Raw genomic sequence first — 26176 nt, 5'->3', positions numbered from 1 at the left:
TCCAGATTATAAAAAGAGGAAACTGAGCCACAAGACAGTTGAGGAAGTTGCTCGAGGTCATGACCTTGTGAGTGGTAGAGCCAGGATGCTGCCTGAAGCTGCTGACTCCTGAACCCCAGCTCTGAATCATCATTGTCTATTTTCTCTGGAATTGCTGGCAGATGCAGCCCCTGCTGCTTGGGGAAAGCTGGTATATGATAGGAGAGAATAAACTGTTTCCCATTAGGAATTGTTTTCAGCTGCATATAAGAGAAAACCCAAATAACATAGGCTTAAACAGATTTAGGGGTTTATTTTTCTCTAACACAATGTGAAGTGCAGACGTAGGCAGTCCATGGCTAGAACACAGGCTTTCAATGTCATCATGGAGGCAGGCTCTGTCTATCTATTTTTCTTCTCCATTCTTAGTGCATGGTTTCCATCATCAAGGTTGCTTCATCATCCAAGATGGCTGCTGGAGTGCCAACAATTAGGTTGTGATTCCAGACAGGAAATGGAAAGAACAGGGAAGGGGGGAAATGGTGGTTTTATCAACAGAGCCAACTTTTGAAGCTGCATGCACCCTACAATGTTTGCTTATAGCTTACTGGCCACTCTGGATGGAAAGGGACTGGGAAGATGGTCTTCCAGGTGCTATGCCTAAGGAAGGAGGGAAGGGTAGATAGCAGCTCTCAGTCTCTGCCACTACACAGATATGCTCTAACAAGAGGGTACTGACTAGGCTTCCGTGTGTCCAACACACTAGCTCATAACTGCAAAATTGAGAAATGACTCCGGTCTTCTGAACTCCAACCCAGGGACTCTGTCCTCACACAAAGAGCTCAGCTCCTGGTCGCAGCAGCCAACGTTGAATGTAGCATTCCTTCATCCTCAGGAAACCTGGCAACATTCTGTAGAATCCACTGTCATCTCCGAGTTATCTTGAGGCTCCTAGACGGCCTAAAGCAGGAGAACTAGCTTGTTAGCACTGAACCCTGCAGCAGGATGATGCCAACCTACACCAGCGGCTGCCAGAGGCATCGCTCACTGACATCCCAGGCGAATCACACAGGCTGTCTTTGAAGTTCTGCTGCATATCCAACCCACCGAGGACTAAGACCACCAAATCCATTCCATAAGAACCTAATAATTCAGTTATCGCAAGGCCCCCAGAGCAAATAAGAATGCTTTATTCACAAAGTCAAATAACCCTTGTAAACAGGCCCTAAAGTTAGACTTCTCTCTAAATTTATGGGAGTAGTGAATTTATACTATTTCATATATCAAATAAAAATGGACAGCACTGTAACATTTATAAAACCCTTTCCCTCTTGTGTTATTATTTCCTCAATATATATCCATACATACACAGCACAGTTAGGCTTGACTCATTCTTCAGAAAATATATCAAGAATGCGAGAGGGAGAGCATTGCCGGTAATTAACCCTGAGCATCTCCCTGTCGTTATAAGATGGAAGAAGATACTGATTGTTCACAGATGTGCGCTCCCCATGTGCGCATTCAGCTGGTCTGTTTGCAGCCCTCACCAGACCCTTCACACCCGTGGGCTTTGTTCGTTTGTTCATTTTTGCTTGGCACACACTTTACGCTCTGCCTAGAACACTTTTCTCCATCTTTTTGCTCCTCTTTTTAGTCTGATGAACTCTTATTTGTTCTTCAAACTCCACTTACATGTCACCTCCTCTGAGAATCCTAAATACAAAATTCCCTTGGACTCCGGAAACAAATGCATGGCATCTTCTGTCCTGTGAAGGCGCTTAGCATTATTATCATGGTAAATTGTTATTTGTTTTGATGTCTGTGAGCTCAGCAACAGAAACCACGTCTTGTTTATTTCTGTATTCAGTGCTGTATTACATGGTAGGTGCTTATGAATGTGGTCAAATTTTAAAATGAATTGGGTTAAACAATAGCTCCCATTTTATACCAGTTTTCCCATGTTACTGTTTTCTTCCTTCACATACTTTTGTTTTTCAAAAAACTGAGTTAAATATTACAACATTCACGTAGCCCCATTCACCTGAATAACTGGGTCCCCAAATCTGAAAGCTTCAAACTCCGATGCCAGGAAATCTGCCTTCTTCTTTGCCCCCTGGTTGTTATTACTTAGCTTCTGTAATCCTTCCCAAGCATCAGAACCTGTGAAAGGGAAATAAATCTTCTAACTAAGCAGTTACAGGTAAAATTTTAAGTAAAACTCCCTATCTGGTCCAGGAAAACAAAGTAGCTGTTACTGGATCAGACAGCTTCTACAGGCTAATGCTTATCTCTAAGTCAAATTGGCAACCTCTGAGCTCTGCAGGAGTTTGTGGGCTGTGGCTGGGGGCTGGGGTGGGGGGAATGGATGACTGAGTGAGTGTGTTGACAGAGGACATTTGAAGGATAGTAGGCAAAATACCTGGATCACATGTGGTACGTGTATAAGGTTATTAGACTTAGATTTGGTGCCACATTTTAAATGGTTGATGGACATAAGGAGTTTCAGCTTTGGAGTTAGCCAGATTAAGGCTTGTTAATTTGTTCATTTTCGATCGTTGTTCACGATCTCATATAATGGTCAAAAGCACTGGCTCTGAAGTTTGACAGGCTGTGTTCGATCTATGGCTTCGAGGCCTGTTATCTGTGACCTTCGGCCTTCGTTTCCCAGTCTTTAAAATGGAAATGATCCTAGCCACCTCATTGGGTGACTGTGAGAATTAAATGCATATAAAGAGCTTAGAACAGTGCCTGGCACACAGTAAATGTTCAATAAATGTTAAGTATTATTATTTTTATATATTATTATTTATATATCCTTTCTAGAAAGAAGATAATATGCTCAAATTTGTCTCAGTCTCACAGGTCATCAAAGACAAACAACATCACAAATATGGAGTTAATTAAGAAAAGATGCATGGGCATATGTCATAGAGTCGACTTAGGATAGCTGGAGTTGGGGCACTAACTGCACACAATTTGGTAGGTGACGTCTTGCAGAAGCTAAGCTCAGCAATGTGTTATGAAATGACCCAGAGCACTACTCAGAGTCCAGTTAGCTCTGACCAACCACATTCTAATGACCTGGATGCAAATGAGTCAAAAACACATGGACTAGATTTCCTGTTGAATACACATGGGTTTAAAAATTAAGGGGAAGAACCACTTGCCAAAATGCATTTCGTAATAATCACTGTAATAACGAATGGTTCACTGAGCCGGAAACATCAATGGATCATCTGTGATGCTCATTAAAGCCACAAGGCAGCAGGTTGAAATGCTCAGGAAATACTTAGAAAGAGATCAAAGAGGTTCTGTCCCATCGGTGCTTGAAAGCTAAAATAGGAATTGATTTGGGAAGAAAACAAGAAGATGTTTCTTAACTCTGGTCAGGTGCATGGCACTAAGAAAGAGAAAAAAGACCGGTTGAAAGGTGGCGGCTTGCTTCTCAGGACCCACTAGAGGACTGCATTCTGCACCCAGTTAGCAAATTCCATCACCTCCTCAGGCCTGTTTCCTCTTTGCAAAGCAAGGACTCTCCATACAATGTCCTCTAAATTCCCTTGCCATTCTGAACATCAACAGCAATTTTGTTTTTCAGAAAAAAAAAAACAACACCAGGATTTGAATCCTTTTGGTGTCTAGTAAGCAAATACCATGTTTAAATTATCAACAATAAATTCAATGTTTGAAGAGCTGGAAGAGAAAAATGTTCCAGAAAAGAAAAACTTTCCTGATAATAGAAAATCTTTGCTTTTGCCAACTGAACGCCTCATTGAGAAGAGATGAAAAGCTCGCGTCCAGACGGGAATGTTTTAATAAGACAGTTTTGGCCTGATCTCCTGCCGCTGCCGTCAACAGCAGCATTTGCTAATGAGCTTTGACAGGATTAGAAATACTAAAGTAAATTAGAGACGTGCCAAATACACATTTTGACTCAATTGCAAATGTCTGGATGCAAAAGAGTCAATATGCATCCAAAGCAAAATATCCTAATCAGAGAACACACTCTTGGGATAACCACAATAAATCTAAATAATAATAATAATAATTATTATTATTATTATTATAAATTGTTATTATAACTATCGCTTAACCTTTAAATAGCTCAATTTTACAAATTTACCATTAAGATTTGGAGCAATCATTTCTGAGCTTTGTCAGTTGCTAGATTGCTCCTGGGATTACTGGCTGTCGCATTTGCTGCACTCAACAGTCACTCATTTTAAACTGATGGCTGAAGAGGAGGGAGGAGTGTTTTAGATACTTCATTTTTCTCTAGTGCTTTCTTATTCTCACCGTAGTTTATGTCTCCTTATCTCTGGATCAGTGGCTGTTCACTATGGATGCTGTCGTACCTCATGATGAAGGTTTTGCTTCTTGCAGAATTTTGAAATGGAAATGTTGGCGGTCTGCTTTTCATTCATATACAGATCCTCTTCAAAAGGTCTTTTTCTAGAGTGAATCTAACGTAAATGAGATTAAATCGCTAAAAATCCATCATTCCTTGAAGTATTTAGTTTAATGCTAGGAATGTTAGTATGTATACCAAATGATTCCACAGGGTTCTGAAAAGATGGGTGAAGGGGTGAAAGGCAAAAAGAGAAAAAACAAGAAGCTTGGAGTAGGACTGATCCAGAGACTCCCAAGTCCTGAGAGCACTGATTTATGGAGCTACAGCTCACGGTCGTTGGGCTCTCCTGCAAGGAACAGTAAGTACTGACCCAGTGTGAGGGCAGGTTTTCAGAGCTGCGTCCGCACACATTCCTGAGATCTGACGCGCATAAGCCTCCGCCAGGAAATACGTGCAGCGTCTTTTATTCCGGCCCTGCAAATGGATCGCTAGATCTGGGTATTCCTCGAGCAGCTTCCCCAGGATCATTTCTGTCATGTTTCATACTTTATTTTAATTTTCCTAGGCATTTGTTAGCTAGAATAAGATATAAAGTTCTTCTTAAAGTCGTTTAGCTAACACATTCTCTTAGAGTTCGTATTGACAGTCAGTTTACCCTTTTTAATCGTTTGAAAATTCTTGTTGTTTTTATACATAAACAGCTTTTGCAATAATTAATAATTATGCAACATGATACACTTAAAATTAGTAAGTATATACATACTTCAAAAAATAATTAGATTTCAACTTATAAAACACAGAAAGAGATTTTTACTCCAAGTTATATCAATGAGGTTTACCTACATTTAAAAATGAATATTCAAATGTTATTAAGTTGACTGACACGCTCTATTCTTATTGTTGACTTTGTTACATGATTAGATGTGAGGGATATGATTGGAATTTATCCAATCATGCAATCATTGAGGCTGCACAAGTTTAGGGAGGTCAGAAATGGTAGTGAAGAAGCATTTGGCTGTTTGGCTTTCAGTGGTGGGGCCAATACCAAAGCGAAGTGGTAGCCTTTGGCTAAAGCCAACTGCAGCGCATTCCTGCCGTGTTCCCAGGGTTTCCCCTTCAAAGCCTCCTAAAGAAAAGTCTTTGCTCAAGCAATTTTGGGGCCTTCATTGCACTAATTTAAGGCTATGGAAACTGGAAAGTTTACATTTATTTACATGAGACGGGCATGCACCTCTGTCAGGAAGAAGCCCAAGGCCCGAGAAACCAGCTGAGGTTGAAGAGAAAGACAGAGACTAGCGATCTGGGGGACGAAAGCAGCTGCTAAAAGATGCATCTCTGGGGAGAGAGAAATGTTTAAAGATGGTGTTTAGGAAATTCCTCTGTGTATGTTGGTGTGGCAGAGTTTTCCATTTGCTGTCTCTTCAAAGAGACTTTCACAAATATTCTTTCAAGACTTTGATGTGAAATTTCTTTTTCTTCTCAATGAATCACATACTTCTTTTTTTTTTTTTTTTTTTTTTTTGAGAACACGGTTTAGTCTTATGCAAGTGGCAAAGAAGCCGAAGTCACACGGTCCTTGCCACAATGTTCACATTTGAATACCTAATTGAAAATGACAAAGCACATTAAAAAAGTTTATTTTGACTCAGCAATTCCACTTTGCGTAATCTAGAATAATTAGAAAGTGGGCAAAAATCTATCTGCACAGTTATTCATTATACCATTATCTGTGGGAGCAAATATTTTAAATCTCCAGAGGGAAACAGTGCAGGAAATTACACATAATCATATGATGAAATGCTAAGCATCTATTAAACTAATTTTTACAAAGAGCCTTTTATTAATTTGGAAAAGCTTCATGTATATTTTTAAGAGCTTTTTAACAATGTTAAATACCATTATAGGACCCTGGGATGTATTTTTACCAGCATAAGATATATATCTGATACAGGTATTTGGTTTGCATCCTCCCGAAAGTTTTCCAGACTAGAACAGTTGTGGCCAAGGCTAGTGGAACAGAACTTTGAACTGCAAGTATTTGCCTGTGCTTTGTAACCCTTTGAAAAGTTTCCCCAGGGAAAATCCTGGCCCTACTTCAGAATAAGCACTTCTTCAACTCACTTCTAAATAAATAATAGAATGGCTTTTTTAAAAGGTGGATTAGGTTAGACCTCTCAGTTTTTCTAAGAGGATTTCAACCTTTCCCTTAGTATTCTTCCTCTATCCCCCTGATTCCCTCCATAGTTATCACCCCAACTGCCTCTTGAGACTGATGGGTCTATATCAATGGTTCTCAGAGCATGGTCTTTGAAGCAGCAGTAGCACTGACACCTGGGAAATTATTAGAAATATAAATTCTTGGGCCTCACCATAAACTCTTCGGGTGGTTTTGTATCCTAGGTTTCAATAGGCTGTCTTGGAAATTCTGAAACAAGTTCAAGTTTGAGAACCATTGTTCGTTCCATAATTAACTCCAGACACTCACTAGGAGTAAACCTCACTACTATACTATCCAATATGTACCAATCCCTGACAAATGTTTTAAAACTATATTTATGGATGGTTAATTATAGGATATGAAGTCCATTTATTTTTTTTCAAACTCTAAAATCTACCTCTGTAGATTGATCAAAGATAGTGCTGGTCCCCATGTGACTGCCTTTCCTGAATTTCACTTGGTTTTTATCAAGGGATGCTACCAAACACAGACCACAAAATCCATCGTTTGTCCACACTGGGATGTAGCCGAGGTAAACCTTTCCTTCTCCGCTCTGGCCTTCTCCCCCTACTTGAAATGATATATTTTAAATCTATTTACTTGCTTATTGTCTGTCTTCCATTGCAATGTAAGATGTTTAATACAAAAAGTTATTAACTACTATTTTGCTACAATCTAGAATAATGCCTGATCCAGAGCAGGTGCTTAATAATAATGAAACGATAAATGAATAAAAAAATGGCATCACTGGTTACATTACACAATGGCCAGACATCTATAAGATCACTTCTGCCTGGTTAAAATATTAACAATGGCAGTATTTCTGTTGACCGTCTGATCTGTTTTTAATCTTATGAACACCAAGCATTTTGTAATTGACTAGGCTCCCTTTTTGGGATTGGTAGCCTACGAACTTAGAGCAAACTTTGTGGAGTGCCTGGAGCAAAAATAAAAAAAAATTAAGGTTGGAAATTTTAGTTAATTTCTGAATCCATTTTATGGTATTAGCCTTATTTTTCCTGCTGCTGCTTCTATTTTTGACTGATGTCATCTCACTGTTTGGTGACTTGAGCTATGAGCACTTAGGCCACAGTATTCCAGTTGAAATTCCAGTCCCACCACTTGTTATATGACCTGGGGCAAATTATATAACCTTTGTCTGTCTCAGTTTTCTCATCTGTAAAATAAAGAAGATCAGTTTCTATTTCTTTATCATAAAGTACTTAGAATAATGTGAAGCTCTTACTGAGTGCTGTTGTGATGGTGGTGGTAAATGTGGTGGTGGTGGTGGTGGTAAAGGAGGTGGTGGTGATGGTGGTAAAGGAGGTAGTGGTGGTGATGGTGGTAAAGGAGGTGGTGGTGGTGGTAAAGGGGGTGGTGGTGGTAAAGGAGGTGGTGGTGGTGGTGGTGGTGGTAAAGGGGGTGGTGGTGGTGGTGGTAAAGGAGGTGGTGGTGGTGGTGGTAAAGGAGGTAGTGATGATGGTGGTAAAGGAGGTGGTGGTGGTGGTAAAGGAGGTGGTGGTGGTGGTGATGGTGGTAAAGGGGGTGGTAGTGGTAATGGTGGTAAAGGAGGTGGTGGTGGTGGTGGTAAAGGAGGTAGTGATGATGGTGGTAAAGGAGGTGGTGGTGGTGGTGGTAAAGGAGGTGGTGGTGGTGGTGATGGTGGTAAAGGAGGTGGTAGTGGTAATGGTGGTAAAGGAGGTGGTGGTGGTGGTGGTAAAGAAGGTGGTGGTGGTGGTGGTGGTAAAGGAGGTGGTGGTGGTAATGGTGGTAAAGGAGGTGGTGGTGGTGGTGGTAAAGGAGGTGGTGGTGCTGGTGGTAAAGGAGGTGGTGGTGCTGGTGGTAAAGGAGGTGGTGGTGGTGGTGGTAAAGGAGGTGATGGTGATGGTGGTGGTGGTAAAGGAGGTGGTAGTGGTAATGGTGGTAAAGGAGGTGGTGATGGTGGTAAAGGAGGTGATGGTGATGGTGATGGTGGTGGTGGTAAAGGAGGTGGTGGTGGTGCTGGTGGTAAAGGAGGTAATGGTGATGGTGGTAAAGGAGGTGGTGGTGCTGGTGGTAAAGGAGGTGGTGGTGGTGGTGGTAAAGGAGGTGGTGGTGGTGATGGTGGTAAAGGAGATGGTGGTGATGGTGGTAAAGGAGGTGGTGGTGGTAAAGGAGGTGGTGGTGATGGTGGTAAAGAAGGTGGTGGTGATGGTGGTAAAGGAGGTGGTGGTGGTGGTAAAAGAAACCAATAAATAAACATAGAGACAAAGAAAATGCGCTCAAGTGTTTACAGTGGTTATCTCTAGGTACAGAGTTGGAAAATTATTATTTTCTTCCTATCCTTTCTGTGTTCTCAAACTCTTAAACAAAGAACATGAAAAAAACATAAAATAAATGGCACAGGGAGTTCTGGACTTTTATAGTTTTAAAAATGTGACAGGGAATTTATTCCAATCCAATCCCTATGGAGCGATGGACAGCGCCGTCAGAGGAAGCTCAGCCCATTTACCCTGGGACACACAGCGAGAGCAGACAGTGGGGGCCGCAGAGGGAGGAGGTTCAAGGGGAGGGTGGCAGGGCGCGCCCACTGCCCCACAGCTCATGACACCCGATGTGGACATAAAGGGAAATGGTGATGGTCTTATATTGCCCTTATGTGTTGTCACCCACAGTAAATGATGTCACTGGAGGGTTTTGCTGCCATTTCTATACTTCTACCTATTTATTTTTTAGACTCAGCCTAATTTTAAGTTGAATAACACAAGATAAGAAGTAGGAAACAATAAAAGGCAGAGTTGTCATAAAAGCCACTTAAAGTGATAGGCTCATTGCCTAGTGAAGACAGAGCCTTCATTTGCCCTTGCAGACCCACCGTTCACCTGCTCTGCATCCTGGGACACCGATTTCTATGGAGTCTATTAGTTGGGCTCCCTTGCCCTCTGGTGTCTGTCTGGCTTAGCCAACATCGATTCCCAACAATGATCTGAAAGGCAGAAAGAAAAAGGCATCGGGGAGTTTACCCTGAGCTCTTTCTCTGCAGGGCTTTGGGTTGGCAGTGGCTGTAGTCCTCCAACACCCACAGCTCCTGCCAGGCAGCTCTCTCCTAGGGCCGCCAGCCCCTTCCACGTGCCAGCCACTGCTGCCCATCATTTCTCCCCCAGGCCCGGCTGGAGCGGCTTGCTTCCAGCCGCAGCTAGCCCTGGCACGTTCTACCATCGCTTGTTGGTTTCCCTTAACTCTCCACAGATGATCATCAATCTCTCTATCATGACATTGTTTAAGTGTGAGGAGGTCCAAGACCCTGACTGATACCAAGGGAATACGCCAGAGGCAATGCAGTGAGAGACACCAACCCGACTTGTACACATAGCTTAGTTCCAAGCCTCCCAGCAGCCAGTTCAAAAAAAAAGAGTGATGGATAACGTGGCTCTCCTTGTCTAACAAAAGGAAGCAGATCAGGCAGTAGCAGACTTTTTTTCTTTACACCAAGCTCTAAGTCAGGGATCTCAAACTCAACTCAGCATGTGGGCCGCAGAGCAAGATCACAGCCGTTAGGCGGGCCACACTAGGTCTACAAAAGGCAACTGTTACGCAACACTTTTCTCACTGCAGTTGAAAACAAAAAAAAAATCAGTACAACAAGCACAATCGTACATGCAGTTTACTCAGTGTCACAAAACGACCAGAAACTGTAGTTCGCATCACAACTGCTGTTAACTAAGCTAATATCTAGCTAGGATGCTAGAGAAATGAAAAATACAAGTAGGCCCCTAGGCTTACTTAATTTTATCCAAAATATTTTGAACTTCGTGGATTAGTCTGCGGGCCACACAAAATTGTTCGGCGGGTCGCATGCGGCCCGCAGGCCACAAGTTTGAGACCCCTGCTCTAAGTAGAAGTTTTCACACACATCTTTACAACACAGATTTCTTAGTGTTCATGCCTCCCACTGAGATCATGGGGCTTTAAATCTTTGTGTAAGGTGAAAGTGATCAGCGTCAGAGTCGAAGTAAGAAATGATGTGAGAGTACGGAAGACTCAGCACCACGCAAAAGGAGCACTCTGTCCAGCCAGGGGGGTGACCATGCTCCTGAGATAGCCAAGTATACAGGAGCTTTGTCTTGTTTACTGTGGTGTCTTCTAGAATAGTTCCACCAAGCACAGAGAGGATCCTCAATAAAGAGCTGTTGAGCCCGACCAGGTGGTAGCGCAGTGGATAGAGCGTCGGACTGGGACAGGAGAACCCAGGTTCGAAACCCAAGGTGCCAGCTTAAGCACAGGGTCACTAACTTGAGCGTGGGATCACAGACATGACCCCATGGTCCCTGGCTTGAGCACAAAGGTCGCTGGCTTGAAGCCCAAGGTCAATGGCTTGAGCGAGGGGTCACTCACTCTGTAACCTGCCTCCCTACCCCCCTGTCCCCCCATCAAGGCACATATGAGAAAGCAATCAATGAACAACTAAGGTGCCACAACGAAGAGGAGATGCTTTCCATCACTGTCCCTTCCTGCCAGTCTGCCCTTATCTGTCCCTCTCTCTGACTCTCTCTGTCTCTGTCACAAAAAAAAAAAAAAAAAAAAATTGTTGAATAAAACAACAAATATCTTAAGATCTTTGTAGCATCACACTTTGCTGTCTTATACATTATAGCTTCAAAATGCCACTTTCCACTTAAGGAGGAAATACGACATTGTAGAGCGTGATTCCCAAACTTGACTGCATAGAGGTGTGATCTGAGGAGTTGTGTGAAATACTCTTGCTTCGGTCTCATGCCAAGTTTTTCTAAATTCATTGGTCTGGGGTTCAGCCAGGACGTGAGGATTTAAAAAATAAATAAATAAATAAAACGCTATCCAGATGATTCTGATGTGTGGCCTCAACTAAGAACATGGTTGTGCAAAATGTTTTAAAATGGGAGTCAAGGGACCTGGCCTAGATACACTAATGACAAGCAGGGTGCTCGGTCCCCCTGAGCTTCGGCTTTCTTACAACTAAAATGAAGATTTAAGAAAATCTGCCCTGGAGCAGGGGTCCCCAAGCTTTTTACACAGGGGACCAGTTCACTGTCCCTCAGACCATTGGAGGGTCACCGCATACAGTGCTCCTCTCACTGACCACCAATGAAAGAGGTGCCCCTTCTGGAAGTGTGGTAGGGGGCCGGATAAATGGCCTCGGGGGGCTGCATGTGGCCCGCGGGCCATAGTTTGGGGAAGCCTGCCTCAAAGGCTGATTGACGGTGTGACTAAGTAAAATTATGTCTGAAAAAAATCTTTGCAAACTCTAAAAACTTTATGAAGCTATCACTATTGCCATTAACATGTGACAGGAAGTACATTAGCATATCAACATTAGCAACACAAAACCCAGCTCATGGTGGTAAATATTCTTCCTCAGTGCACGTTTTAATGTCCCAACAAGAGTCTGTGTTGGATGCTGAAGGCTTTCTTCAGATATCACTAGAAATTTGTAAACCATTATCCCCTGAGTTAAACAAGACACATCGTATTTGGCAACAAGACTGATAGCTCAAAGTAGAGAAAAAAAGGTTTTTTTCCCCAAACTCAATGAGCTTTTAAGAAAGCCATGCCCTGAAGGTAAGTTTCCATGGTCATCTGGCCACACATGAGTTCAGTTCCAAGTTTAGTCATCCTTGAAAGTCCAGCTGGGCCCAGGGAGGCTGGGCCCAGCCCCAGCACTGGCTCATCCTTCGGCAGGTGTGCGAGCCCATGGTGGTGATCAGTATCTAGGGTTCCTAGTGTTTTAGGGTCTTTGTCTGATGGCTGCTTTCCACTGTTCATTCATCCCTTTAAATGTGTGTGATCATAGCAGATTACATTCCTTTTCCTTTCCCCAAACCCCCATAGATATTTGTAAGAACACAGTCCAAAAAAAGTTAGTATTTCATGTTCTACAAGTATAATTCTCTTTAAATCTAGTGGGACATTTTGAAACTTTCTTTGGACTATAACAATTAGTAGAATTCCAATGATATATTTTTATAAAACAATAGAATGTCTTCTCTTCAGCTTGAAAAAAAAATGGTTTTTCATATCAAGTGTTAAATGTTTACTAGACCCCGTTTAATTTCTATATAGTTTGCCAAGATGGGAGTAGGGAGAGAACTTAAACTTTTAAGTCCCCTTAATCAAGCAAGTCTCATGTTGGCTCGTCATCACACAGCCCTAAGAAATGGAAAAAAAAAAAAACAAAAAAAAAAAAACTCCCTTTTAAGTCTGGAAACCATGTCAATCAAGTCTGAAGTCCTTAGGAGAATCACCTCTTGTGAATGCCATGATTTTAATTGGACCAAGCATCTCCCGTATCTCTTCAAGCTTACTCTAGGCCCAAATGTTGACTTCTAAACTCATTTGTTCAGATACTCCTGGGACATGCTCCATTGGGATGGTGTCCATTTCTCTCTTTCTTTCTTTTTAATTGAGTTAATTGGGGTGACATTGGTTAATACAATACTACAGGTTTTAGGTGTGCAATTTTATGATACATCATCCGTATACTGTAGTGTGTGTTCACCACCCCAAGTCAAGTCATCAAGTCTCCTTCCATCAGCGTTTATCCCACCTTTACCCCCTTCTACTTCCCCCTTTCTCTCTGGTAACAGACTATACTGTTGTCTATGTCTCTGAGGGTTTCTTTTGCTGAATCCCTTCATATTTTTCACTTAGCCCCTCACCCCCCTTGCTCTGCCTGCTAGCAGTCTGTTCTCTGTATCTATGAGTCTGTTTCTATTTTGTTTGTTAGTTTATTTTGGTCATTATATGATCTCACATATAAGTGAGATCATATGGTATTTGTCTTTTTCTGCTTGGCTTATTTCACTTACTATAATAATCTCCAGGTCCATCCATGCTATTGCAAAATGTAATTTTTCCTTCTTTTTTAAGGCCAAGTAGTATTCCACTGTGTAAATGTACAATAGCTCTTTTATCCACTCATCTACTGTTAGGCACTGGGGCTGCTTTCAAATCTTGGCCATTGTAAAGAATGCTTTATGAACATTAGTGTTTTGGCTTTCTTCAGATTTACTCCCAGAAGTGGAATCACTGGGTTATAAGGCAGTTCCATTTTTAATTTTTTGAGATAACTCCATACTACTTTTCACAGTGACTGCACCAATCTGTATTTCCACCAACAGTTCCTTTTTCTCCAAACCTTGCAAACACTTGTTTGTTGATTTATTAATGGCCATTCTGACAGGGGTGAGTTGGTATCCCATTGTGGTTTTAATTGTATTTCTCTAATGATCAGTTGACAATGAGCATCTTTTATATGTCTATTTGCCATCTGTATGTCCTCTTTGGAGATGTGTCTCATCGGGTCCGTCGCCCATTTTTTATTGGCTTGTTTGATTTTTGTTACTGGGTTTTGTTGTTGAGTTTGCCTTTTCTGTTTAAAGTTCTTCATAAATTTTGGATATTAACCCCTTATTAGATATATCATTGGTGAATATTCTTTCACCCAGTGGGCTGTTTTCCCATTTTGTGGACGGTTTCCTCTGCAGTTCACTTGGAATGGCAGTCTTCTCCTACACAAACTCTTGAGTACTTACATTTCTAACTCGTAGAAACTCCTAGATTTATTTTGAGCAAATACTCCAATACATGCAACTACTGTATATCTCTTTTCACTCTTAAATCCACTCCAAAATAAACCACGGTATTAGACTGTGATGAATAATGTGCCCTAGTGACTGTCTTCTAGTATGACTGCATGTTCAGTAACTCTTCATTCATTTCTTGTGTCTACTTGAAAAATTCTATTTTATGGCAATAAATTCCCCCTTTCCAAGCAACTGAAAATATTAGGCAAACCAAGAACAAAAGGATCCAAAATTTATATCTGAGATACAAAGGTGGATTATTTCAAAATGTTAAAGTAACTGTTCACTTTTGGTTATACAAATAATATATTTTATGATTAATTATTATAAAAGTAACCAAAAATAAAAACAAGAAAATAGTCACCTATCATATAGATATAGTTATTTTAATACTATGATGTCTTTATTTTCTACACACACATACACACACTATAATATAATTATATATACATACAACTACCATATTTTTAATTATATACATCATTTTTATCTCTCTCCCTTTATCTATCTATCTATATATACAGGGTGGGGCAAAAGTAGGTTTACAGTTGTTTATATGGAAAATAATTCCATACTTAATAAATAAGTACCAGTTCACCTTTCTTCTGCTAAATATTCACAAAGCCTTCCCAATGCTTAACCATTCATTAGGCAACTTTAACATGCATCTAAATATAAGATTTTTTTTATGGAGTTTGTTCTGGAAATAGCCTCAGTTGCATTCTGAAATTAGAAGGTAAGAAACAAAAATTTTTCTTGATTTTTATATTCATTATTGTTAAGTATTATAATTAAGAAATAGTTTAGATTCCCTATTTAATAAACTTAGGGAAATGAACACATTAATTTTTTTGAACTTGACATTTTATCTTTCAATCCAAATCTGTAGCAGAGATGGTTGCTGAATATGGCCTGTTCAGCTATCCACCCATGTTGCAGTTTGACCAGCACACACCGGCTTGAAGGCCAAGGGCCCTGTCAGAAGAAATCAGCTGTGAGCCCATCTCAGCCGTCTCCTCTTGGCATTCCCAGAGAGTCTTGAATAATTGCTGTTAGAGTCATTCCTCTAAGTAATTTTAATTTGCCATCCTCTCATTAGCGTTTTTAGATTGCTGTGTCTTTTTGCCTGATTCCAGGGTAATTTTTAAGAGGAAATAACTAAGCCTCCCCATATTTGGGCTAGTACTGGCCAGCAGGAGATCCAGGCTTTGGTCCCAGTTTGCCACTAAACAGCTGCATGACCTTGGCCATCTCTTTTCACCTCTCTAGTCCTCAATTTCCTGGAGCTGATCTCTGAATTTCCTTTTAGCTTTAAAAATTGTTTTGACAGTGTAATTTAATTATGCAATAAAATCTCAAATCTAGTTCATCTTTCTTCAGACTTACCCAAGGGTAGGGAAGGCAGGATGCATGCTTCTATTCATTCACCAACCACTCGTTGGGGCTTCTATGTGCCAGACACTCCACCAAGTGCTGGGAGCACAAACCTGAATATAACACAGACCCTGCCTCAAAGATCTTACAGTCTATTGGGATTTGGGGGGGGGGGGTGCAACTACAAAGAAATGCACCAATATGATATAAGACTACGTGCATGCAGCTCAGAGGAAGTCTAGGAAAGGCCATGCAACTCACCTGGGAAGAATCAGAGAAGGGTCCCTTAAGGAAGTAGTAGTTAAACTGAATTTCCAGAATGAGCAGGAGTTATAAACGCAAAGGAGAGAAATAACAGCCCATGCAAAAACATAAAGGAATAAAAATAGCCTGGAAAGTGCATGGAACTCAGAGAGTGGCCAAGGATTTTTAGTTGAATGAAGAAGATAGGCCAACTACTAAACCACATTCTAATCCACTCTTTCAAGGAACACTAATTCTCTAGATGTTGCTATATAGGTGTGAGCTAACAATCTTACTACTTAATGGAACCTGGGTAATGTCTACTGTCACAGTGATTCAAAGTGGAGAATTTCCATTTTCCCACACCTATTTATAGAACTTTAAAAGTTCCTGGGTGCAGAATAGATTCCCTATCACTTCCCACCTCTTTAACTTTTGCTGTTTCACGACTTCACCACCCAAGCACTGAAAATAGTCACAGTTCACAAGCAGGAAGTTAGGGATAAGACAAAGCTTTCTAGCTTCCTGTAAAAAAGCCAAAGAATACTATATTTCTTTGTGAAGGATATGATCTTTCTCATTTGTTAAGAATGAGAGTCATAGCAACATAAAGTGACTCCCTGTTCCTGAACATTCAAACACACAGATACAAGATTCACAGATGGTGACCTTCCATATTCTGAAGTGTTTTTACAAGTGATCCTTAGAGCTGATACCTTCAAAGGTTAAAGGAATCAGGCAGCGAAAGGAAACTGTAAAAATCTTCAGCAGTCAACAGCTCTTTCTAAATCAGTGAAACGGCTACAGGATTGACCTGTGTACAAGAACTCTCAAATTAAAGGACTTCATTTGACATTTTGTTTAAAACTAAAGTCTTTTGGGGAAATTCAGCTGTAAGAAGATGTTAGTTAGCATCTTGGGAGAAAGAAGGTTGGAAAACATATACCACCTATATCCTTAAAGAGGAAAGTCATGCCTCTATGCTCAGTGTGGTTATGCAACTGCTACTAGGCTCAGTTCAATTATTTTTATCTAAGGGGGGAAAAAACCCTGAAGAACTAAATAAGACTTCCTGTGACAGTCCTTTAAATTTTGGAAGTCGTATTGCACAAAGGAAGCACTAGTCAACTGATGAAGGCATGAAAGAATGGAAACAACCACCAACTAGTACAGAAAAATTAGCTTGGACACAACGAAAAGCCAAAGGCAACAAGCGTTCCAACACATGGTCGTGTCACCTCTCTCCTGGCTCTTTTCTTTGTGCTTTATCATTGCTGAAGATGGGACTCTATTAGATCAGCAGGTATGATGCATTATAGTGTGTCTCAAAAGACTCTCAAATCATTTTCTTCTTAAAATTATTTGATCTCCCTCACTTAGCTCCTATAGAAGTACCAAAAAAAAAAAAATAGAGACCATTAAAAACACATAAAACAACTTGAAGTTCAGGCCCGTTTTGTTGCCAAGGTGATCAGTGATTTAAGCTATTTCATATACAAACCATGAACACTTGTCAAAAGCATAATGTTTTGCAAAACTAAACACTTTCCTCATACACATTCCCTTATCTGCACCAGAATTAACTTGATATGCCTTGGCTCACATTAATTTTGCTTTTATCTGTTTCTCCTAAATAGTCATGATTTTTATTTACCTTTCAAATTAATTGGTAAAATATGGGAATTTGTAAAACCGTACACGAATCATGGAAAACCATACATGAATCATCTCATTCTTTGGGTTTTATCAGGTGGATGAGGCTGAAGTTAATTTTCTTTCTTTTTCAAGGAAAACATTAAAAAATATTACCTCCTTATGCCATCATCTCTAGATTGAGGGAGTTCTTTATTCTTTCCCAAGGGAAACACAGATTGTTCTAGATTCAGGACTTCTTGAATTCTCAGGAAGATGCAGTCAAGGTGAAGTACTGAACTGTCCTGAATGGAGAGCCAATGCCTCCCTCACCTCTGGCCTGAAGTCACAAGTAGCTTGGGGCTCTGTTTACTGACCATAACCTTCTTCAGGGAACAACAAAATGTTATTTTTCTCTGGACCTCCACATCCAGATAGTTACAGTAGCAGGTGTTCAATAGCAATTGGATGAAGTAATTAACTTAATGTCAAAAAGAACATAAAAGTTCAAAATAAAATAAATTGCGAAGTAATAAAAATAGCTAACGTTTATTGAGAGCTATTAATGCCAGGCTGTATTTTAAGTATTTTACATAGATCAATTTGCTAATTTTATACAATCACCAAAGGAGGTAGATTCTGCTTCTACCCCCCCCCCCCCACCTCCACTCATCCCCCACCCACCCACCCACCACCACTTTTCAGGTGAGGGAATGGAGCACCAATAGGTTAGTAATTCGCCCACAATAACCAGGGCGATGAATGATGGATTGGGAACCACACTCCCTGAGAAGCTGACTCCATGTTCATGTAATTAACTACTACCACTATTATTGCTGTGTTACCATGGACTTTCTGGGTTCTAATAAATTCTGCTATAAACTGTTGCCCAGAATTTGTGGGACTTGCCCATGATACTCCATCATCACTTCCATTTCAGCAGAGGAGTGCCGGGGCCACCTGAAGCCTCAGAGTGGTTAAGTGGGCCAAATCCTCATTGCCTGCCTTGTATGTTTCTGGTGAGGGTGGGCCATAGAGACATTTCTGTGTGAGAGTTGCTTCCTGTGCTCAGAAGTCGAGATGCTTTCGTATAATGCTCACTGTCCTCTGCTGACCCACCGGTTGACCAGGCTTCAGCTAGCTCAGTGACTGTAACCCTTTGCCCTGGGTCCTCCTTCAGTTTTCCACTCCTGGGACAGGCTTGTGTTTAGATTTCTAATGAAGGAGTTTGTCCTGCAAGATGTCACATCATCAAGGTTGGAAGCAATGAGAACTGACTTGGATTCCAATTGGTCTTCTTGGGTTTCAGTATGTCTTTATCTTCTACCATCTGACATCCATATCTTCTTCCCAACGACCTGCCTTGTAAACTGCAAGCTTATAATCAGACAGAGAACACTGAAAGCATTCGACAAAAAGCTCTATGTCATACACAAGTATGCGATATTTATGATGTATAAACTATATATATAAATATACACTTCTCTGATTGAACCCTGACTGATTCAATAACCTAGAGGAGAGTTCCAAATCTGCCCCAAGACATACAGCTCAATGTTTTCAGGTCACATTAATTTTCCACCCAGCTGGTTATCAGCAAACCATTTTATTATCATTTTTTCCTATAGGAGAAATAAAAACACTAGAGCCCGGTCATTTCTAAACAATTTATCAAACATCCCTCTCTCAAAAATACCAGCTGACAATTTATATTAAACACTCCATGTATCATTCTAAATGAAGAGAGTTAATTATTCCCATGTTATCATTTTTTAAAATTTCTCCATATAAAAAAATGGCACTTATTAGATGTGCAGTTTTGAGCAAGTAACTCCATTTCTTCATCTTTAAAATGGAGCTATAGGATTCTTATGGTGATTAAATTAAGTAAAGAGGTTTGTACAGTATCTGGCACAGAATAATTATTCATTTTTTAAAAGAGAAAGAAAACAACGAGGTCTTGATTTTGGCCTGGAAGAAGGAGAAAATGAGCTATCTAGAGGAGAACTAACTTGGAATAAAAAAATTGGGCACAGATAGTGATGAAAGGGCTCTGAAAATTTCCCAGATTTCTAGGGTCTTGACTAAATAAACTTTGAAGGGACTTCTATTGTATGAAGAAAAAAATAGAGAAATAGTGAGAGAAATTGTATGAAGACTCTTCAAACTTGTTGAGTAACTGTGCTTACCAGATGGGCACCTGCTTCTGGTAGCCAGCAGATCTATGTAAGAACTTCAGAATACTGAAAGAGAAAGCAATATTTTATCATTTTAAAAATTAATTTTAGAATTAATTTTATTTATGGTTTTAAATGAGAACAATTGCTTATGGTGCAAAGTTTAAGATGTACAAAAATATATATAATAAAAAGCAATTCTCTTGCACCCATTTTTTTCTCCATCACACATTTCTTGTGCATTCACTCAGAGATAGTCTATACATTTGCAAATACACATATACACACACATACATATATATATATATGCATGCACACATAAATATATATCAGTAGAATACAGGTTAACTAGAATATTATATATGTTTATATATACTTATATAAAGTGTATTTTATAGGTACAATTTTTCTTTTAATGTAGTATGCTTCTCATATTCTTCTGTTATTTGCTTTTATACTTCACAGTATATCTTGAAACTTCTCCATTTCATTACAAACATGCTTTCCTTGTTCCTTGTAATGGCTGTACAATAGTCAATTATATAGATGTACAAAAATTACGATAATTTTTTACTTGTACAGTTACATTGTTGCCAATAGTTTATCACTAAAATAATGTTGCAATGAACATACCTATACACACATTATGTGTGACTATTTCTAGGATAAATTTCTAGAATATAAAACTGTTGAGTCAAAACATTTTTATGCTATTTATAGATATAGCCAATTTAAATCTGTTAGAGATTTTATTGGCTTGGCCTGTGTTGGTGCAGTGGATAAAGCATCGATGTGGAACACTGAGGTTTCTGGTTTGAAACTCTGAGCTTGCCTAGTCAAGGCAGATATGGGAGTTGATGCTTCCTGCTCCTTCCCCCTTCTCTTTCTCTCTCTCCTCTCTAAAATGAATAAATAAAATATTCTTAAAAAGAGAGATTTTATCAATTTACACTCCACTATCAAATTCTATTACCCTAGAATACATTATCAAAAATTTTATCTTTATTATTCTGATTTTGGGAGGGTGGTTTCTGAAGTGAGAAGCAGGGAGGCAAAAAGACTCCCACATGCACCTGACTGGGATTCACCTGAAAAGCCAATCTAGTGCCTGAGGCAGAGGCCATGGAGCCATCCTCAGCACCCAGGCCAACTTTGCTCCAATGGAGCCATGGCTGTAGGAGGGGAAGAGAGAGATAGAGAGGAAGGAGAGGGGGAAGAGTGGAGAAGCAGATGGGCACTTCTCCTGTGTGCCCTGTCCGGGAATCGAACCCGGGACTGCCACACGTTGGGACAACACTCTACCACTGAGCCAACTGGCCAGGGCCTCAAGTTGATTTTTGAAAGATATATTTCATTTTAATTGTAAGTGGTATTTCTTTTGTCATAAAGGTTAGAGCTTTTCATATTTCAAAAACCATAAAAAAAATTTTTTTCTGTGAATTATCTGTTAACATGCCTGCCCAATTTTCTAGTGGGTGAGATGTCTTGCTTATACAGCTTCACAGGAACACTATAGCTGGATAATAAGCCCCCTTTGATATGAGTTGTAAACATAGTTTGTCTTGGCTATTCTGACTTTGCTTATAATGATCATGCCACTACGATTTTTTTCAAACAAGATATGTCTTTATATTCTATTTTGCTCCTAAAAAATGATGATTTATTGAAGCTTTCTGAGTATTCAAAAGTTTCTTCATGAAAACTTGGACTAAAACTTTCAAATAATATAAAGTTAAAAAATGTTGCTTGGTTGACCCTAAGAGTACAATCCTAACAGGTCAAATGTCTCCAAAAAATGTGTATATAAAGCCCTGGCCGGTTGGCTCAGTGGTAGAGCGTTGGCCTGGCATGCGGGGGACCCGGGTTCGATTCCCGGCCAGGGCACATAGGAGAAGCGCCCATTTGCTTCTCCACCCCCCCCCCCTCCTTCCTCTCTGTCTCTCTCTTCCCTTCCCGCAGCCAAGGCTCCATTGGAGCAAAGATGGCCCGGGCACTGGGGATGGCTCCTTAGCCTCTGCCCCAGGCGCTAGAGTGGCTCTGGTCGCAACAGAGCAACGCCCCGGAGGGGCAGAGCATCACCCCCTGGTGGGCAGAGCCTCGCCCCTGGTGGGTGTGCTGGGTGGATCCTGGTCGGGCGCATGCGGGAGTCTGTCTGACTGTCTCTCCCCGTTTCCAGCTTCAAAAAAATACAAAAAAAAATACAAAAAAAAAAAAAAATGTGTATATATCAGGAAAAGCTTGAAAGTTTCCATAAATAATTATTGGAGTAGTAATACGAAATGTCTAACTTGGGACCAAAAAAACTCCTTATTAAGCATTAGTCTTATTAGATGTTTCTGTTTCAAAGGTCAAAGTTCTTAAGGTATCTGTACTAATTATGGAATCAGAAAAAAAAGTATTAATTTAACAATAAGAAAATTCTTATTAGTATAAAAATAACTCTAGAAGAGCCACAAGCCACAGTTCACTAACAATTCACAGGAAGAAAAAAAAAAAGCTCATATCTGCAAATGCCAAGCTAGTCTCAAACATTTCAAAAAGCTAGGCCTCCCAGAGACACTCTTCTGACCGGCCGGACAGAGAAGCTTCTACAGAAAAAAAAAGCAAAGGAAAAACCACCCCCAGAAACCGGAACATTCGGCCTCAGGTGGCACTTGACAGCACAAAACCATCTCAGTGAGTTTTATCCCCCAGGATGGGAGGAAAATGAAGTAAGGCTGTACAGTTGTAGTCGCCAAGTGCTGCCTCTGAGCCAAACGGCGACAGGAAGGAAGATACAGGCAGTCCGGCAACACAGGAAGGACAAGCGGATCCCACAGTCTTGACTGGACCCCAGACGAACCCAGCAGGTCTTCAGAAAAGAAAAACAATGTCTCCCGCCTCTACAGGGCGGCACTGCTGCCCCGGGGAGGCAGCCATCCCTTAGCCGGCACTCTCTCTTCCAGGCCTCTCCTTAAAGAAGGGTGCGACGTTCAGCGGGGGAGCCAGGCATCTGTGACATCAGCGACCTCGAACAATTGTTTCCTTTTTGTGCCTGGTGTAGTCATAGAAGCTCCTGGTTCTCTTGACGGCTCCGTTGCCATCAGGGATGGATTGTTGCCATCCTCCATGTTGACTTCCCCTTGGATTTCCTGTCTAGGTTCTGTCGCTCCAGTCCCTGAGATGGCCTTCGGTTTGTGGTCTCCATTTCAGTGGCTGAAAGGTGAAAGGAAATAATATTGCGAAAAGGAGCTACTTTTCGCTCCTCTCGGCTGGTGTGAAACCAGAAAAAACCATTTGTTCCTTTTCTGGCTTCACTCTGGATCAATGTGTCTAAAACATGGGCCAGAGCAACAGCAGTAGAGCACATTCTTCTGCGGCCAAGGAGAGAGGAAACTTTCCAAAAATCAATAGAGATGTCTCATACCACCCGTTCTTATTCAATGTTTTAACCAGACCTTCTGCCCCTTTCCCTCTCTGCCCATCCATTCATCGGGGAAGCACCGTGGATTTCACAGGAGAGTGAGCACCTGAGGGATACTGGGACCTACGGAAGTGATCAACTGTGCAGAGACTGTGGATAAACTGGATCTCTAAAACCAGCTGTCTGTAGATATGCCAAAGCCTTGAGTAAAACAAATGCACAGGGACCCTTCTCGCAGATGAGGCAAAGAGGCCAGGGATGGTTTAAGGTTTTTCCAAGGTCATTCAGTTGCAAGTGGCAGAGCCAGGATCCTGAGCCAGGCCTTTGACTGCAGGTCCTGTGTTGTTTCTACAATACAATCCATGTCTGAAATGATTCTGCGAATCCAGTGGCACTTGCAGCCATTAGAAACTCGCTGTCCGGAGGAAGGGCTTCTATGAAGGGGCTTCTGTACCCTATCCTTAGCCAGACTCAGCAAGGGAAATGTCACATATATATATACACACAGACATCTTATTTACGGTGCCTTTTCAATCTTCAAGTCAGAAAGCAAACCCTTAAAGCCTTGAACTTCTAACAAGTTGCACTAACACTCCATAGCCAAGATTGGGATGCTGTCTATAATGTCAAACCATATAATACCAACCATTCATTTGTCTCAGACAGTGACAATTTTTAACCAATCCTCAAAAGCTACCTTCATAAATATTTCATTATGATTGTTCAGAGGCGTTTTCAGTTTTTAAGAATGACATAGAGTTCAATACACACTTCTTGCTGTGTTTCCTTTGACTTTGGTGACTTGCAGATGAGACTAGTCCAAAAACCAAGTGTGTGTGTGTGTGTGTGTGTGTGTGTGTGTGTATGAAACATTATGGATTTTTGACTAAAAGCTGGATTTAAAAGTTTGATTTGGCTCACATCTACATCTCGGCTTACTCCATCTCAATTGCATTATTTTTTCTTGTGCTTGATTTAATCTTGTGTTGTTCACACAGTGACATGCTATATAGGCTTGAAGCCTAGGCTATACATCTAGCCTAGGTGTGTAGTGGACTATATCATCTAGGTTTGTGTAAGTGCACTCTATGAAATGTGTACCACAATGACACCACCTAATCAGGCATATCTCAGAACGTATTCCCATGGTTAAGTGTGATATTACTGCACACTTGCGTGCATAATCTAGCATCCTTAGGGGGGTCAGTCCTTCTGCCTTCCCAGGAGTTTCGTACCAGAAGGCTGTTGATCTCTCAGATCCTTAACACCACTATAACCATCATTTCTTTCTCCTTACCCAGATTAAATCCCATTCTCCTCTCCTCAAAGTCTGCATTCAGGGAACTGCCTGGATCCCACCCTGATCAGCCACATGGGACACCATCCCAAGACGACCCACAGAGGCCTCCATGCACAGCTCCATGAAAGCGAACAGGCCCACAAGCTGCATAGCCCTCCTCCCCCTGCCTTCGCTGAGGGGCAGTGTTTCCGTTCAGGAGCACAGATGGGCTGTGTCTGGGGATGAGCACACCAACTGTTTCTTCCAACATGTAGGTGCTGTGAGCTAAGTCCCGCTGGAATGGCAAATGTAAGCCACCCGCCATGCCTAAAGTTTTCATCGCAGACGGGGACAGGCTTGACAATCTCTGGTTGAGACTTGCAGATGTTCCACAAGAATAGGAAGAGAAAGAGCTCCGACGGACAGCTGAGCTGGGAACAGGGGCGTCTCCCATCCTTGACTCCGGGAGCCCTACATAAAGCAGACCCAGCCCTGGGAGCCGTCAGGAGATGTGGTGAGCCCCGGGGAGGAGGGCCGAAGCTAACAGAAAACACATGTCTGCTTTGGCAATGTCCACAGCTGACGTCAGTTTATTTTCCTCTCCATTGTTAATGAAAAAAAAAGTTATAACAAGACAGCTCTGTGCAACATGCAAAATACAAAAATATTCCGTTTGACTTGGATCGTTTGCGCTTCCTATGATAAGCAACATATGGCAGCAACCTTAGCTTGTCACTGCAACAAATTATCGATTTGCATATCTTTTCCACAAAAGTTTATCTTCTGGGGAAGAAAAGGGCAAAAGACTGAGACAAGAAAGGATTACTTCAGCAAAGCCACAAAAATATGTTTGAATTTACATTTTATAATAAACTTGACTCCATGTGTACACCTGATGTCCCCAGATTCCCTGGGTTTCTGGTGTTACCCTTTAATATCCAAATGAAGTGGCCAGAAGCCCCAAGCCACGTGCTGTGGGAAGTCTCCCCAGTCCCCGCCAGGGGTCACTGCGGGGCAGGGGCAGCCACGTGCTGGGGGAAGTCTCCCCAGTCCCCGCCAGGGGTCACTGCGGGGCAGGGGCAGCCACGTGCTGGGGGAAGTCTCCCCAGTCCCCGCCAGGGGTCACTGTGGGGCAGGGGCAGATTCATTTTCCCTTGACCAGTCCAAGCACAGTCTTCTTCCTGCCCATGGCATTCAGCTCTACGGAGGTCATCCTTTCTCACTGGCCTATGTTTTATGCCATGGTGAACACTTCTAAATCTTCTTTTTTCCCCCAAAAGAATCACTAACCTGGGGATATCGTGCATCGCGTGATTTGACTAAAAGTTGGGGAAATGGAAGAGGGGATTCACATGACAGCACCGTACAAGGTAACAGTTAAAAATGTGTGTTCCACATCCCTTCCTCATTCCTTGGGGTAGAGGTTTGTTCCCTCTGGTCGTGTTCTCTCCCTTAGATTGCAGCTTGTCACCGATTTCTTGGCTTCCTCTGCTCCCCTCAGATCCTTCTCTCAACTCTAGCTCCCCTCCTCAAATATCCTAACTAGTGTTCACTCTCTTACGTAGACTCATACTTATCTACTACTGCATGTACACACACACACACACACACACACACACACACACACACACACACACACACACACACACACACACACACGAGCGCGCGCGCGCGCGCGCGCAACTATTCTCCGGGTCTAACTTGGCGTTTCCAAATACCCCCCACATTTAGTAGTATGCTCTCCTAAGTAAGCAAAAGATCACCTGACTCTAAGACTCCACTTTTTGGCAGCAGAAAACCCTCACAGAAGCTTCCAAATTCCAGGATTTTCAGTATTATGGTCATATTCTTTTTGGGAGAGGGAGGGTGCAAAATATACGTAACATAAACTTTACCATTTTAACCATTTTTAATTGAAC

Source organism: Saccopteryx leptura, chromosome 5 (assembly GCF_036850995.1).
Source record: "Saccopteryx leptura isolate mSacLep1 chromosome 5, mSacLep1_pri_phased_curated, whole genome shotgun sequence".
Lineage (NCBI taxonomy): Eukaryota > Metazoa > Chordata > Mammalia > Chiroptera > Emballonuridae > Saccopteryx > Saccopteryx leptura.
This window is presented reverse-complemented; position numbering follows the sequence as displayed.